Consider the following 18243-nt stretch of genomic DNA (forward strand, 5'->3'; position numbering starts at 1 on the left):
AGCTAAGACTTTTCGTATTTCTTTATTATTCAAATTATCAGTATTTTAATTGTCATTTATGGAATGCTGTGTGCACTGGAGATAATACGCGTTTATTATAATGATTAATTTCAGATATTAATTATCTATATTCTTATTGGTGATAAATTTTCTATTGATTCTTTAATTGGTCATAAGATTAGGTTATTACACAATGAACTGGTGTACGAACCACACTAGTTCCTAGACATATATGAAGTTCTAGCAATGACCCCCCAATGTAGGTGTTTGAGGCTTTGATTCAAGTAAATTATTTATACAGCCCATTAATTACTCAAGTGATAATATTTCCTAGTATTTATCCATAGTCACTGGTTCCTCTAGGAATTTCTAATTATCACTTTTTATTAGTTTCCCTCTTTACTATAAAAGCGGGTGGTCCTTCGTAATTGATTTCATTACTTTAATAATTAAATAAATAGAGTCAAGCCCCAAATGTCCCACATAAATATCACACAAAGTCTGTATATCTGTTTTTAGATGTCTTTTAAATTTTTTTGTGAAACTTGAGTAAAAATTATGGTAATTATTATTAATCTAATTGTTACTATTTTAAGTAAAAGAATTGCAAGTATTCGAATAACAACGGGGTCTCTGTTTGTGTATTAAGTGCTCGGATTTGTTTTTGTTATGAGATGGACGCCTTAGAAAGCATGGTGCAGGTGGCTCGCATCCGATCCCACGATTGTCGTCACCTCTAAATCCACACAACAACAGGCCACCTGTGTTATCCAGGTATTTAGTATTTGCGATTATAATAAGTAATATTTCTTGTATAATAATATTGCAGCAGGTGGTGTAGTGGTAGGACACTCGCCTGGCGTTCCGCGTACTGTGTACTTGGATGAAAAAAACGATTCTTCGCGGCGGGGATCGTATTCCAGGGACCTGCCCGAAACGTTACGCGTACTAGTGGCTGTACAAGAATGTAACAACTCTTGTATATATCTCAGGTTAGGGGCTAGGCATTTACACTCTTAGGTCAGCAAACTAGCTAGAAGGTTAGACCATTAGACTCCACTGGTCAATCGGGGCCCTGCATGGCCCAGCTTATCCTAACCTAGCCCAGCTTAAACCATCTTAGCATAGTTCATTCTAGCTGTGCATAGTGCTTGCACAGCCTTGCTTATCCTACTTTACCTCTTCCTAGCCTACCGTAGCCAAGCCTATCCCAGTATACCCTTACCTAGTCTTGCCTAGCCTAACACTGCCTTGCTTTTAAACATGACCAGTCCTTCCTACCCTAGCCAAGCCAATCCCTGCCTAGATTTAGCATAGCCTAGTTTTTTTTATTAATATATAGAGGGTACCACCTCTGGTTGAGTTTGTAGGAACCCTCCACTTATAGGGTTGAGGGTTCCATATATATATATATATATATATATATATATATATATATATATATATATATATATATATATATATATATATATATATATATATATATATATATATGTATATATATATATATATATATATATATATATATATATATATATATATATATATATATATATATATATATATATATATATATGTATATATATATATATATATATATATATATATATATATATATATATATATATATATATATATATATATATATATATATATATATGTCGTACCTAGTAGCCAGAACTCACTTCTCAGCCTACTATGCGAGGCCCGATTTGCCTAATAAGCCAAGTTTTACTGAATTAATATATTTTCTCAAATTTTTTCTTATGAAATGATAAAGCTACCCATTTCATTATGTATGAGGTCAATTTTTTTTATTGGAGTTAAAATTAACGTAGATATATGACCGAACCTAACCAACCCCACCTAACCTAACCTAACCTATCTTTATAGGTTAGGTTAGGTTAGGTAGCCGAAAACGTTAGGTTAGGTTAGGTAGGTTAGGTTGTCGAAAAAACATTAATTCATGAAAACTAGGCTTATTAGGCAAATCAGGCCTTGCATAGTAGGCTGAGAAGTGAGTTCTGGCTACTAAGTACGACATATATATATATATATATATATATATATATATATATATATATATATATATATATATATATATATATATATATATATATATATATGCATTTGATGGTTACAAGATATACATGGGTTGATACAAAAATAATAATGCAAAAAGGTGCTTAAAGGTTATGGATCTCTTGAAGAACACAACAATGGGAAACATTGATGAATGTCACAGACGGGTTCGATCATTGTTGCAAGTCAAACACTTCTTCGAATTCCTCTGAAGTTGGACTAGTGCCCAAGACGCAACAGGCATTTCCCCTCTGAATCGCAACACTGAGGCGCTGGAACAAGAAACTTTTTGCTCTCTGGTCTTTTGTAGCGCTGATCAATTTGTCCCCCAATTCCTTCAGGAACTTCAATGCACATTTTCCCCACGAACCGAGGGTCTCCGAGCCGATCGGAACAAAGCTGTAGCAGTGTGCTAGACCTCTGTATTTAATAATTTTCTGCGATTCCCTGAAAGAAGCAGCACCACCGCTTTCACGTGTGCTGTAGTGGAGGTAGGTACTGGCCAGTGTGGCAGCGCACGTGTAGTCCCATACCACTTGCTTACCATCCTTCCAAGGTAGCAAGGTGACCCCATCAGGGCGCTTCTGAGGGTCGTTAGGTCTGGATAAGTGTGGTTCTCTTTGTGCCGGGCAGCGGGCTGTGGCGAGGCTCCTCTTGATGATGTCGTTGACTTCTTCATGTCTTGCAATTTTACCCTGTGATTTACGACATACCAGACCATGACGACCATATTGGTCTGCCATCGCAGTTCCGCAGATGCACCTATGTTCGGTGAGGATGGGGGCGTCAAGGCGAAGGGCAACTCCAATGCGGAGAGCGTCATGACTGAGGCGAGTTCCCAGGGCTGCATTGGGCACAGCAAATAATATATATATATATATATATATATATATATATATATATATATATATATATATATATATATATATATATATATATATATATATATATATATATATATATATATATATGTCGTACCTAGTAGCCAAAACTCACTTCTCAGCCTACTATGCAAGGCCCGATTTGCCTAATAAGCCAAGTTTTCCTGAATTAATATATTTTCTCTAATTTTTTTCTAATGAAATGATAAAGCTACCCATTTCATTGTATATGAGGTCAATTTTTTTATTGGAGTTAAAATTAACGTAGATATATGACCAAACCTAACCAACCCTACCTAACCTAACCTAACCTATCTTTATAGGTTAGGTTAGGTTAGGTAGCAGAAAAAGTTAGGTTAGGTTAGGTTAGGTAGGTAAGGTAGTCGAAAAACAATTAATAATTGAAAACTTGGCTTAATAGGCAAAACGGGCCTTGCATAGTAGGCTGAGAAGTGCGTTCTGGCTACTAGGTACGACATATATATATATATATATATATATATATATATATATATATATATATATATATATATATATATATACATATATATATATATATATATATATATATATATATATATATATATATATATATATGCAAACAAGCCTGAATGGTCCCCAGGACTATATACAACTGAAAACTCACACCCCAGAAGTGACTCGAACCCATACTCCCACAACTGGTATGTACAGGGACGCCTTAATCCGCTTGACCATCACGACCGGACATAAGGAAGTGATAGCCGAGGCTATATGAACCACTTCCCCGCCGGCACTCGGATGGTAATCTTGGGCATAGCATTTTATCAAATCACCTCATTCTTTGGGGCACACGTGAGGAACACAAATGCAAACAAGCCTGAATGGTCCCCAGGACTATATACAACTGAAAACTCACACCCCAGAAGTGACTCGAACCCATACTCCCACAACTGGTATGTACAGGGACGCCTTAATCCGCTTGACCATCACGACCGGACATAAGGAAGTGATAGCCGAGGCTATATGAACCACTTCCCCGCCGGCACTCGGATGGTAATCTTGGGCATAGCATTTTATCAAATCACCTCATTCTTTGGGGCACACGTGAGGAACACAAATGCAAACAAGCCTGAATGGTCCCCAGGACTATATACAACTGAAAACTCACACCCCAGAAGTGACTCGAACCCATACTCCCACAACTGGTATGTACAGGGACGCCTTAATCCGCTTGACCATCACGACCGGACATAAGGAAGTGATAGCCGAGGCTATATGAACCACTTCCCCGCCGGCACTCGGATGGTAATCTTGGGCATAGCATTTTATCAAATCACCTCATTCTTTGGGGCACACGTGAGGAACACAAATGCAAACAAGCCTGAATGGTCCCCTAGTCCTGGGGACCATTCAGTTATATATATATATATATATATATATATATATATATATATATATATATATATATATATATATATATATATATATATTAGTATATTTTGGTAGCAGTCTTTCCTGTAGACATATATTATTAAATATGACCGAAAAAGTAAGATTAATAATTCTAACACGAATTTTCTCGATCTTTCTTACGTTTCTTTTCACTGTTGATGGTAATTCAAAGATCAATTCTCCAAAATTCATTTTTATTTCTAGTCTGACGCGACACTTGAGCGCGTTTTGTAAAACTTATTACATTTTCAAAGACTTTAGTTTACAAACACACAACTGAAACTGAATAGAGCTTACACATCTTCGATTTTATATCTACATTTGGGTGAGGTGGATGAGGTGAAAACAAACTTTCAACAATGGGTATTGAATGGGTATTAAATTCAAACACAAGACAGAACACGAAACAATGGGTATTGAATGGAAGTAATGGAGCTGAAGGAGGCATTTGAGCAGAGTTCCGTGCTGCGTTTCACTTACGAGATGGAAAAGGATGGGAAGCTGCCCTTTCTAGATGTAACAGTCATGGAAAAGGGCGGAGGTTTCCACACTGCAGTCTACACTAAGGAAACGAACATAGGAATGTGCCTAAATGCCAACAGCGACTGCCCAGACAGGTACAAGAGGAGTGTTATTAACGCATATGTCGACCGTGCTCTCAGCCACAGCTCAGAATGGAAGCAAGTCGACGAAGAACTCTGTAGGGTAAGGCAGGTCCTAGTCAATAACGGCTTCTCCAATGGTTTCGTCGAAGATATCATAAGAAGGAAAGTGAAAAGCCATGCAACCTCTGAAGAGACAACTAACACAACACCTATACCCCCTATTAGACTATTTTACAGGAACTTCTTTTCCACAGCTCATAAAACGGAGGAAAGGGTCCAGAAAGATATTGTTAATAGAAACGTTATCCCTACAGACAAAAATCAGAGGATACAACTGACGATTTACTATAAAACCAGAAAAACGGCCAGCCTACTCATGAGAAACTCTCCAGACACAAAACAGAACGCTTTAAAAGAGACTAACGTCGTCTATGCCTTCAAATGCCCTCTTGGGGACTGTAAGCTCCAAAAAAAACAGTATATAGGCAAGACAACAACATCTCTTTCTAGGCGTTTAACGATGCATAAGCAACAGGGCTCCATTAAGGAACATATAATCTCTTCCCACAACCAAACCATCGCCAGAGAAATCCTAGTAAACAACACAGAAATCATCGATAGATACAGCGATAGCAGGCGGCTTGACGTTTGTGAGGCACTACACATAAAGAAGTCAACACCAGCAATCAACAGCCAATTATTGCACAACTATATTCTACCCACCTCAAGACTCCGCTCCAATATAGAAGCATCAAGAAATATGGACCAATAGGCTTTCTACAAACACTTCTATTCAATATCCATTGTTTCGTGTTCTGTCTTGTGTTGATGAAATTAATACCCTATTAATACCATCTTGTTCTGTCTTGTGTTGATGAAATTAATACCCTATTAATGCCACATCTTGTTCTGTCTTGTGTTAATGCCACATCACCCCTTCCACCTCACTCAAAGGTAGATATATAATCGGAGATGCGTAAGTTCTATTCAGTTGTGTATTTGTGAACTAAAGTCTTTGAAAATGTAATAAGTTTTACGAAACGCGCTCGTGTCGCGTCAGACTAGAAATAAAAATGAATTTTGGAGAATTGATTTTTGATTTACCTCCAACAGTGAAAAGAAATGTACGAAAGATTGAGAAAATTCGTGTTAGAATTATTAATCTTACTTTTTCGGTCATATTTAATAATATATGTCTACAAGAAAGACTGCTACCAAAATATACTAATATATATATATATATATATATATATATATATATATATATATATATATATATATATATATATATATATATATGTCGTACCTAGTAGCCAGAACGCACTTGTCAGCCTACTATGCAAGGCCCTATTTGCCTAATAAGCCAAGTTTTAATGAATTAATTGTTTTTCGACTACCTAACCTACCTAACCTAACCTAACCTAACTTTTTCAGCTACCTAACCTAACCTAACCTATAAAGATAGGTTAGGTTAGGTTAGGTAGGGTTGGTTAGGTTCGGTCATATATCTACGTTAATTTTAACTCCAATAAAAAAAAATGACCTCATACATAACGAAATGGGTAGCATTATCATTTCATAAGAAAAAAAATTGAGAAAATATATTAATTCAGGAAAATTTGGCTTATTAGGCAAATCGGGCCTTGCATAGCAGGCCGAGTACGACGTTCTGGCTACTAGGTACGACATATATATATATATATATATATATATATATATATATATATATATATATATATATATATATATATATATATATATATATATATATATATATATATTGCGCTTTATTATGCATTTGATGGTTACAAGATATACATGGGTTGATACAAAAATAATAATGCAAAAAGGTGCTTAAAGGTGCTTAAAGGTTATGGATCTCTTGAAAGACACAAAAATATATATATATATATATATATATATATATATATATATATATATATATATATATATATATATATATATATATATATATATATATAATATAATATAAATAATGTGTGTGCAAACATGCCACGTGTGTGTAAATCACAAAAATTAACACTTGATGAAAAATTAACACTTGATGATCTGACAGTGTCAGACCACGGAGGAAGAATTGAAACAGGAATTTCCTTAAGTACTTTCATATATTAATACATCTTCAGAAGGAATAATTTTTTATATAAATTAAATTAAAAAAAATCATTCCTCTATGGTCTGACACTCATATATATATATATATATATATATATATATATATATATATATATATATATATATATATATATATATATATATATATATATATATATATATATATATATATATATATATATATATATATATATATATATAATGTATGTGTGTGTACTCACCTAGTTGTGCTTGCGGTGATTGAGCTCTGGCTCTTTGTCCTGTATGTATGTATTCATTACATATATATATATATATATATATATATATATATATATATATATATATATATATATATATATATTATATATATATATATATATATATATATATATATATATATATTATATATATATATATATATATTATATATATATATATATATATATATATATATATATATATATATTATATATATATATATATATATTATATATATATATATATATATTATATATATATATATATATATATTATATATATATATATATATATATATTATATATATATATATATATATATATATATATATATATATATATTATATATATATATATATATATATATATATATTATATATATATATATATATATATTATATATATATATATATATATATATATATATATATATATATATATATATATATATATATATATATATATCCTGCCTGCAATGCTGCGCGTACTAGTGGCTTTACAAGATAGTTCTTATAAAGATAGCATTTTGTGGTTATTCTCTATATCTGGTTCACCTAACAGTAAATAAGTACCTGGGAGTTAGACAGCTGCTATGGGCTGCTTCCTAGGAATGTGTGTGTGTGTGTTTGTATTCATGTTGAATTTTACAAAGTAGGAAGAGAGATGTTTGTAAAAAAAAAATCAAATATTTTTGAAAGTATAAGTAGATTTGATATTTTTCTTTAATTGTTTATGTCTGCTGTCTCGCCTCCTTTATAAAATGGCATCATTCTTGCTTTTTTATGGATATCAGGAAAGGTAAGGCACTCCAGAGATTTGTTGACTCCTTCCTAGTGTTGCCTAGCCCAGCCCAGCCTAGACAAGGCAGGCTGGGCATCCTAGCCTCACGCAGCTTAGCCCCAACCTACATGTAGCATCCCAGTCCATCCTAAGTGATCATTACCTTACTGGCTGTGTTTTCTCTTCAGCCCTGAATGTAATGTGGTGGAACATAAGCAGATACATATCAAGTCTTAGAGAATCTGTACTTCATACATTTCTTAATAATGTCTCACAAATATTTAAATAATTAAAAAAATTGTATAATAACTTCATATTATTCCTGCAATTTATTTTTGCATTTTTTTATATAAAATTTACATTTTAAAAGATTAACTCTATTTTTAGAATGATGACTTGAAGACTACAGTGCCATCCACAGCAAATCATGGTCTTAAAATATCTCCTAGCAATGACGAGACCAATTTTCACAGAGATCAAATTTTCGCTAAGCAGTAGTCACAGGTAAATATATATTATATATATTATATATATAATATTATATATATAAAATTAACTACTTCATTGCTCAAAGCACCTTTAGGCATTCTGAGAGTTGTGCTATTTTATTAATTAATTAATTAGGCTATATTTTAATGTTTTGTAATGTTTTCATTACTTTTTTGTTTTGAAATATAAATTGTTGAGTTTTGAAACATTTTGACATTAACTATACCTGAATATTTATAAACAAACAAATACCAGAACTATGTCCTTGACAATTGCACTAAGAAGTTTTTGCCAAAATCAGGTGCTCAGTGCAGTAGTTAAAAACTTAAATGTTGTACCACCTCTGGTGCAAGATTAGGGACCCATAGCCTCAGAGAAGAAAATAAAGAGTACTCAGAGAAGGCCTTGAATAATAGGCAGGCTGTTTGTGTGTGTGTTTCGAGGGTAAGCTTGCTGACATCATATGTAATTACCTAAGTGTAGTTACAGGATTAGAGCTACGCTCGTGGTGCCCCGTCTACCCAGCACTCTTTGTCACATAATGCTTTGAACCTACTGACGGTCTTGGCCGCCACCACCTTCTCACTTAACTTGTTCCAACCGTGTACTACTCTGTATGCGAAAGGAAATTTTTGTATATTTCTTAGGCATCTTTGTTTAGTTAGTTTAAATCTATGACCTTTTGTTCTTGAAGTTCCAGGTCTCGGGAAATCTTCCCCGTCGATTTTATCAATTCCTGTTACTATTTTGTACATAGTGATTTTATCACCTCTTTTTGTTGTCTTCTAGTTTTGGCATATTTAATGCCTCTGACCTCTCCACATAGCTCTTGCCCTTTTGTTCTGGGAGCCACTTAGTAGCATGTCTTTGCACCTTTTCCAGTTTGTTGATGTGCTTCTTAAGATATGGCCACCACACAACCGCTGCATATTCTAGCCTTGGCCGAACAAAACTCGTGAACAATTTCTTTAGTATTTCGCCATCCATGTATTTAAACGAAATTCTGAAGTTAGAAAGCGTGGCATAGGCTCCTCACACAACGTTCTTTATGTGGGCCTCAAGTGATAGTTTTCTATCTAGAATCAACCCTAGACCTCTTTCTTTATCAGAATTATATAAAGATTTCTCACATAATTTATAGGTTGTGTGGGATCTATGTTCTATTCCACATTCCATAACATGGCATTTATTCACATTAAATTTCATTTGCCAAGTGGTGCTCCATATGCTTATTTTGTCCAGGTCTTCTTGAAGGGCATGACAATCATCTGAATTTCTTATCCATCCCATTATCTTAGCATCATAAGCAAACATGTTTATATAATTCTGTATTCCAACTGGTAGATCATTTATGTAGACAATGAACATTACTGGTGCATGTACTGTGGTACTCCACTTGTGACACTTCTCCAGTCCGATTGCCTCTGATTACTGCCCTGTTCCTTTCCAGCAGTTGGCTAGTGGAGCGTGCCGCCTCCTGCGAGGTGGCTGCTTTCATGGCCACCTCCATCACTGCAGTCATTACTTCAGAGTTATTTTTTTTTAGTATTTCCGCAAATGTTGCTTTTATTGTGGCATTCTGTGTGTGTGTGTGTGTGTGTGTGTGTGTGTGTGTGTGTGTGTGTGTGTGTGTGTGTGTGAGAGAGAGTGTGTGTGTGTATGTGTGTTCTCACCTAGTTGTGTCTGCAGGATCGAGCATTGACTCTTGGATCTCGCCTTTCGAGCATCGGTTGTTTACAGCAATGACTCCTGTCCCATTTCCCTATCATACTTGGTTTTAAAATTATGAATAGTATTTGCTTCCACAACCTGTTCCTGAAGTGCATTTCATTTTCCCACTACTCTCACGCTAAAAGAAAACTTCCTAACATCTCTGTGACTCATCTGAGTTTCAAGCTTCCATCCATGTCCTCTCGTTCTGTTACTATTCCGTGTGAACATTTCGTCTATGTCCACTCTGTCAATTCCTCTGAGTATCTTATACGTTCCAATCATGTCCCCCCTCTCCCTTCTTCTTTCTAGTGTCGTAAGGCACAGTTCCCTCAGGCGCTCTTCATACCCCATCCCTCGTAGCTCTGGGACGAGTCTCGTTGCAAACCTCTGAACCTTTTCCAGTTTCATTATATGCTTCTTCAGATGGGGACTCCATGATGAGGCGGCATACTCTAAGACTGGCCTTACGTAGGCAGTGTAAAGCGCCCTAAATGCCTCCTTACTTAGGTTTCTGAATGATGTTCTAACTTTTGCCAGTGTAGAGTACGCTGCTGTCGTTATCCTATTAATATGTGCCTCAGGAGATCTCTTTCACGCGTCGTTACAGGTAGGCTGTTCCCCTTCATTGTGTACTGTCCCTTTGGTCTCCTATCTCCTAGTCCCATTTCCATAACTTTACATTTGCTCGTGTTGAATTCTAGTAGCCATTTCTCTGACCATCTCTGCAATCTGTTCAGGTCCTCTTGGAGGATCCTGCAATCCTCATCTGTCACAACTCTTCTCATCAACTTTGCATCATCCGCAAACATCGACATGTAGGATTCTACGCCTGTAAACATGTCGTTAACATATACAAGAAATAGAATTGGTCCCAGCACCGATCCTTGTGGTACTCCACTTGTTACTGTTCGCCAGTCCGACTTCTCGCCCCTTACCGTAACTCTTTGGCTCCTTCCTGTTAGGTAGTTCCTTATCCATTCTAGGACCTTTCCCCCCACCCCCGCCTGCCTCTCGAGCTTGAACAGCAGTCTCATGTGCGGTACTGTATCAAAGGCTTTTTGGCAGTCCAGAAATATGCAGTCTGCCCAACCATCTCTGTCCTGTCTTATCCTCGTTATTTTATCATAGAATTCCAGGTTTGTTAGGCACGATTTCCCTGTCCAGAACCCATGTTGATGTTTGTTCACAAACCTAATGTTCTCCAGGTGTGCAACCAGTCGCAGCCTAATTATTCTTTCCAGTATTTTACAGGGGATGCTTGTCAGTGATACAGGTCTGTAGTTAAGTGCCTCCTCCCTATCTCCTTTCTTGAAGATCGGCACGACATTTGCCTTCTTCCAGCAACTGGGCAATTCTCCTGACATAAGTGACTCATTAAAGATCATTGCCAGAGGCACGCTGAGGGCCTGTGCTGCTTCTTTTAGTATCCACGGTGATACTTTGTCTGGTCCAACTGCTTTAGTTGCATCTAGAGTTGTCAACTGTTTCATTACCTCCTCTGCTGTCACCTCTATATCTGATAGTCTTTCATCTAGGGTAACCCCTTCCAACAATGGGAGCTGCTCAGGCTCGGTAGTGAACACTCCATGGAAACTGGCATTCAGTGCCTCGCAGATTTCCTTGTCACTTTCAGTATATGCCCCCTCTGTCTTCCTTAGTCTTGTCACTTGGTCGTTCACCGACATTTTTCTTCTTATATGACTGTGTAGTAACTTAGGTTGTTTTTTCGCTTTGATTGCAATATCGTTCTCATAGTCCCTTTCCGATGTTCGTCTTATGTTAATGCAATCGTTCCTAGCTCTGTTGTATCTGCTTCTGTTGTCCTCTGTTCTTTGTCTTCCGTACTTCCTCCACTCCCGTCTGCTGGCCATTTTTGCTTCCTGACACTGTCTATTAAACCATGGGTTATTATATTCCTTCTTATTTTTTCCCTTTACCGTTGGTATAAATCTCTCTTCGGCCTCCTGGCATTTCTGTATGACTAGGTCCATCATATCTTGGACTGTTTTTCCTCTAATTTCTTCCTCCCACTGCACTTCACCCAGATAGTCCCTTATCCTCATATAGTCCCCTTTCCTGTAGTCAGCTCTCCTTTCCCAGATCTCTTGTCCCATGGTCATAAGTTTGAATTCCATCATGTAGTCAAAGACTAGGACACAATGGTCACTGGCCCCTAGAGGTATTTCATGCTCTAAATTCTCGATATCTTCTACGTTCTGGGTGAAAATCAGGTCTAATAGGCTCGGTGCATCTCCTCCTCTTTCCCTTGTGTCTTCCTTCACATGTTGTGTCAGGAAATTCCTGTCTATAACATCTACTAATTTTGCTCCCCACGTTTCGTCCCCTCCATGGGGATTCCTTGATTCCCAATTTATCTCTCCATGATTTAGGTCCCCCATGATCAGCAGCTTCGCTCTCATTCTGTGGGCTAGTGTTGCTGCCTTCTGCAGTTCATCTATACATGCTTTGTTGTTGTCATCATACTCCTGCCTGGGTCTTCTACTGTTTGGTGGGGGATTGTAGATTACCAGGATCACAATCTTCCTCCCATCTACTGTCAGAGTTCCATGTATGAAGCTTGTGCACTCATTGGTAACTCGATTTCCCAGGTCTTCAAACTTCCATTTCCGCTTTATTAGGAGTGCTACTCCCCCTCCCTGTCTCTGTGTCCTCTCTTTTCGTATCACCTGGTACCCTTCAGGAAAGATTGCATCTGAGATCATGTCATTAATTTTAGTTTCCACAATTGCAACTATGTCAGGATCTGCTTCCCTCACTCTTTCTTTTATCTCTTCTGCTTTATTAGATACCCCATCATCATTGGTGTACCAAACCTTGAGATTCTTCATGGAAACTCTTGTACCAGAGTTCTCCCTTTCTCTGGGGGTCTGGGGGGATCTGGGGGATGTCTGGGGGGTGACTGGGGGCAGAGGGGATCTGGGGGATCTGGGGAGTGTCTGGGGGATGACTGGGGGTGGGGAGGGTCCGGGGGATGTCCGGGGGGATCCGGGGGGTGTCTGGGGGGGTCCGGGGGGTGTATGGGGGGTGAAAGAGTTCAGGAGGGGGGTGTTCAGAAAGAGTGCTTGGGGGGCTACTGGGGGCTGGGCTTCTAGGAAGGTAGGTAGGAGGGTCTGGGGTAGGGCCTGGGTAGGTAGGTCTGGAGTAGGAAGGGCATACTGGGTCTGAAGATTAGGGAGGGCATAGAGGGGTTGGGAGATAGCGTAAGGTTGGGAGACAGATAGAGGTTGAGAGGTTGGGAGGGGGAAGGATAGAGGGGGTGGGGGGGACCTCCCACCTCCCTCGCAAGGGTGGGGGGTCACATGGAAGGAGAGGGGATGAGGAGGGGTGAGGGCTGGGTAGGCTTTGGGTGTTGAGGGGATGAGGTCTGTGTGGGTTCTTGGGGTTGAGGGGATGAGGTCTGGATGGGTTTTGGGGGTTGAGGGGATGAGAGCTGGGTGGGTTTTGGGGGTTGAGGGGATGAGGGCTAGACGGGTTTTGGGGGCTGAGGTGATGAGGGGGTCCTTGGAATGTGGGATGAATTTGACTCCAGTGGGGTCAGAGGGGTCAAGGGATGTGCTGGGGAGATAAGCAGGGGCGGCTGATTTGGGGAAGGGGTGACCTGAGAAGCACGTGTGAGCTTGTTAGCATGGGGTGGTTTAGCACTGGGGTGTGTAGCTGCGCTCAAATGGGAAGAGTCGTACTGTTGTTTGCTTGCTCTGTGGGCAATCTGTTCCTCCTTCGTCATGAATTTGTCAATAAATACGTTGTAGTAATTTTCGCTACCTCTGAGTAGGTGTTTGTGATGCAGTATGTAATCCACTGCCTCTTCGTTAGTGAACTGTACCAGGACAGGTCGTTTCCTGTTACAGTTGTATGGTCCAATGCGTCGGTGGACTTGCACCTCATTCCCTGCCATCTGGGCTCTCATGTCTCTCAAGATCCCCTGTAGTTCCAAATCCTCAATCTCCATCCTTTCCTGCCTCGATGGTGCCCTGGCTTCTAGTAATCCATGGATTATGATTGTCCTCTTTCTCAGTTCATGGTCATGCTGGTGGCCCTCTCCCTGGCTGACCCCCACCCCTCCTACACCCGCTACTCCACCTACTACTACTCCCCCTTCCCCTGCCAAGCTTCCCTTATTCCTGCCAAATTCATTAGTAAGCCTAGATATTTCTCCTTGCCATTCTACCCTGCTCTTCCTGATTTCCTCTTGAATATAATCCATAAACTCTTGTTTGAGTCTTTGAACCTCGCCCTGTATCTTATTAAAGACTTCACTTTTAATCCCCTGGATTAGATCATCTATCCAAACATCCCTCTTCTCTACAAATTTCCCAATCATCTTCTCCACAAACCTATCTTCTTCCTCAATCATAATACTGTTGGACCTAGACACCCTTCCTGACCTAGTCATTGCTATAATGCAACCTTACCCACTGGGGTTCCAAGTATCTTACCGTCCTGCTAACACAATAGGTGAGTGAATCTCCAAGCGTCGTCCCACGTGGTGGTAGGAGGTTGCTGCCGGGGTGAGGTCACGCGGTCAGAGGTCGGTGAGGTCTGCTCCACACTGCCACAATACTTCCTCAACTATTTTGAATTACGCTATTTAAACTGTTTTTCTTCACTACCTTATGGCTCTGGCCAAAACTCAAGGTTTTTTCATTCACTTGTACACACTTTTTCACTTCGAAGTTGCCTGATTACCCCTCCCACTCCACTCCACACACTGTGTGTGTGTGTGAGTGTGAGTGTGTGTGTGTGTGTGTGTGTGTGTGTGTGTGTGTGTGTGTGTGTGTGTATGTATGTGTGTGTGTGTGTGTGTGTGTGTGTGTGTGTGTGTGTGTGTGTGTGTGTGTGTGTTTGGAGGCTAAGCTTGCTGATACCGTTTGTGTGTGTGTGTGTGTGTGTGTGTGTGTGTGTGTGTGTGTGTGTGTGTGTGTATGTGTGTGTGTGTGTGTGTGTGTGTGTGTGTGTGTGTGTGTGTGTGTGTGTGTTTAGAGGCTAAGCTTGCTGATACCGTTTGTGTGTGTGTGTGTGTTTGGAGGCTAAGCTTGCTGATACCGTTTGTGTGTGTGTGTGTGTGTGTGTGTGTGTGTGTGTGTGTGTGTGTGTGTGTGTGTGTGTATGTGTGTGTGTGTGTGTGTGTGTGTGTGTGTGTGTGTGTGTGTGTGTGTGTGTGTGTTTAGAGGCTAAGCTTGCTGATACCGTTTGTGTGTGTGTGTGTGTTTGGAGGCTAAGCTTGCTGATACCGTTTGTGTGTGTGTGTGTGTGTGTGTGTGTGTGTGTGTGTGTGTGTGTGTGTGTGTGTGTGTATGTGTGTGTGTGTGTGTGTGTGTGTGTGTGTGTGTGTGTGTGTGTGTGTGTGTGTGTGTGTGTGTGTGTGTGTGTGTGTGTGTGTGTGTGTGTGTGTGTGTGTTTAGAGGCTAAGCTTGCTGATACCGTTTGTGTGTGTGTGTGTGTTTAGAGGCTAAGCTTGCTGATACCATGTGTGTATTTGGAGGCTAAGTTTGCTGACACCGTGTGTGTACTCACCTACTTTTACTCACCTGTTTAAATAATACTTAAATAATGCTCAGAATACTCTCACAAATTTATATCAATGTAATATTTTGGAATCTTATAAAACAAAAATTGTATGACTAAAAATTCTCCTTCTTTCCCATCAACAGGTCTTCCTCACTGGGCTTGCTCGGCTTTTGTGTTACTGTGAGGGTGCCATCATCGTTTACCCTTCAAGACTGACTCATGCTGGCATTGCATTTGTGGACTTCCCTTCACAGTAAACAGTCCTTCTCCATATGGTGATTGTCCAGGGCAGGCAGGGTGTGACTGCCATCTTGGAGAAGCCGGGTCTTTTAATATGAAGAATCTTCCGTCTTCTCTACTTACGCCAGCTTGTGCCAGCCTTGCATTCTTGTTACTTCATGGCCCTTGGGCCTCTTTTATTTATTTTACCTAATAATTTTTTTTATTAATACCTGTGTTTCACAAGAGATCCTTAACATTTTAAGCACCAATTGTATTGACTAATGTACGTCTTGTAACCTTTAAGATGAAGAGATGACTTCCACGACCAAGAGATGGCTTCCTGAACCTTGCAGGAATCAACCTCACTGAGGACCAAGTCACTATCCTAAATCTGGGTATAAACTGTCACGTTATGTCCAGACCGAGTGAGATGACCCGGAAAGTGGAGTTGGAGATTCTGTTGGACGACATATTCGACCTCGAAGCACAAAACAAGGTCACCACCAAAGTTACCTTACAAGCAGAACTTATTGCGGAAGGAGGAAAGAATCGAGGCAACTACAGAAGCACCATACTGTCCCCCGAGCTCAAAGCGGCAGCTAAGAGCCTTCGTGAGAACAAGGAGAAAGTTGTCAGGAGAGGCGACAAGTCGCCAATATACGTCATTCTTAAAAAAGACGAATATCTGGCGAAAATGAACCTCATACTCTCTGACCAAACTAAATTCCAAAGGGTAACGAAGGACACTACAGCCGAACTGAAAGCAAAAGTCAACAAATTGATCGAAACTGTGAACGCCAAGAAATCTGGACTCCACCTGCCAAAGATTATTGGGGAATATAAACCTGGATATGCGTATGGAAATGTCAAGACACACTAGCCTGGAAACCCACTTCGGCCAATCATCAGCCAGATACCCACACCCACGTACAGACTGGCGAAACGACTTCACGGCTTGCTGACTCCTTATGACCCTTGCGCCTTCAGCCTAAAGTCTCCAAAGGAATTTGTTGACTTGCTGCGGGGAACACGGGCCACAGGGATAAGAGCCTCGTTGGACGTAGAATCTCTGTTTACCAACGTACCTGTGGATGAAACAATCGGGATGATAGCCGACAGAGTGTACCGTGATCCAGCCTGTACTCCTCTTGACATACCAGAAAACAGTCTAAGCAAACTACTCCAAGCTTGTACTAAAGAGGCACCCTTCTTGAGCCCGGATGGACACATGTATAAGCAAGTAGATGGGGTCGCCATGGGTTCTCCCCTAGGTGTCCTGTTTGCAAACTTCTACATGGGTACCATCGAGCAAAAAGTCTTAGTCGACATGAACTTGAAACCGGCCATATACTGCAGGTATGTTGACGATATTTTTACACAGGTACCTGATGTCAGACATCTGCAGGAGGTGAAGGAGGCATTTGAGCAGAATTCTGTGTTGCGTTTCACTTACGAGATGGAGAAGGATGGGAAGCTGCCCTTTCTAGATGTAACAGTCATGGAAAGGAGCGGAGTTTTCCACACTGCAGTCTACACTAAGGAAACAAACATAGGAATGTGCCTGAATGCCAACAGTGACTGCCCGGACAGGTACAAGAGGAGTGTTGTTAACGCTTATGTCGACCGTGCCCTCAGCCACAGCTCAGAATGGAAGCAAGTCGCCGAAGAACTCTGTAGGGTAAGGCAGGTCCTAGTCAACAACGGCTTCTCCAATGGTTTCGTGGAAGACATCATAAGAAGGAAAGTCATATTTCTTGATGCTTCAAATTGGTGCTGAATCTTGAAGTGGGTAGAATATAGTTGTGCATTAATTGGCTGTTGATTGCTGGTGTTCACTTCTTAATGTGTAGTGCCTCGCAGATATCAAGCCGCCTGGTATTGCTGTATCTATCGATGATTTCTGTGTTTTTTGTTAAGATTTCTCTGGTGATGGTCTGGTTGTGGGAAGAGATTATATGTTCCTTAATGGAGCCCTGTTGCTTATGCATCGTTAATCGCCTGGAAACAGATGTTGTTGTCTTGCCTATATACTGAGTTCTTTGAGGCTTACAGTCCCCAAGAGGGCATTTGAAGGCATAGACGACATTGGTCTCTTTCAAAGCGTTCTGCTTTGTGTCTGGAGAGTTTCTCATG

The 18243-nt window shown here is 39.6% G+C and overlaps 1 long non-coding RNA gene across 1 annotated transcript; it reads left to right on the plus strand.

The window, feature by feature from the left end:
• Nucleotides 1–653: 653 nt before the first annotated feature.
• LOC138358428 (uncharacterized) lies at nucleotides 654–16271 on the plus strand. The gene is made up of 3 exons (XR_011225360.1): nucleotides 654–774; nucleotides 8545–8661; nucleotides 16032–16271. It is a non-coding gene; the product is annotated as an uncharacterized lncRNA (long non-coding RNA).
• Nucleotides 16272–18243: the final 1972 nt, after the last annotated feature.

This window comes from Procambarus clarkii, chromosome 7, assembly GCF_040958095.1.
Source record: "Procambarus clarkii isolate CNS0578487 chromosome 7, FALCON_Pclarkii_2.0, whole genome shotgun sequence".
In the NCBI taxonomy this organism is placed as follows: domain Eukaryota; kingdom Metazoa; phylum Arthropoda; class Malacostraca; order Decapoda; family Cambaridae; genus Procambarus; species Procambarus clarkii.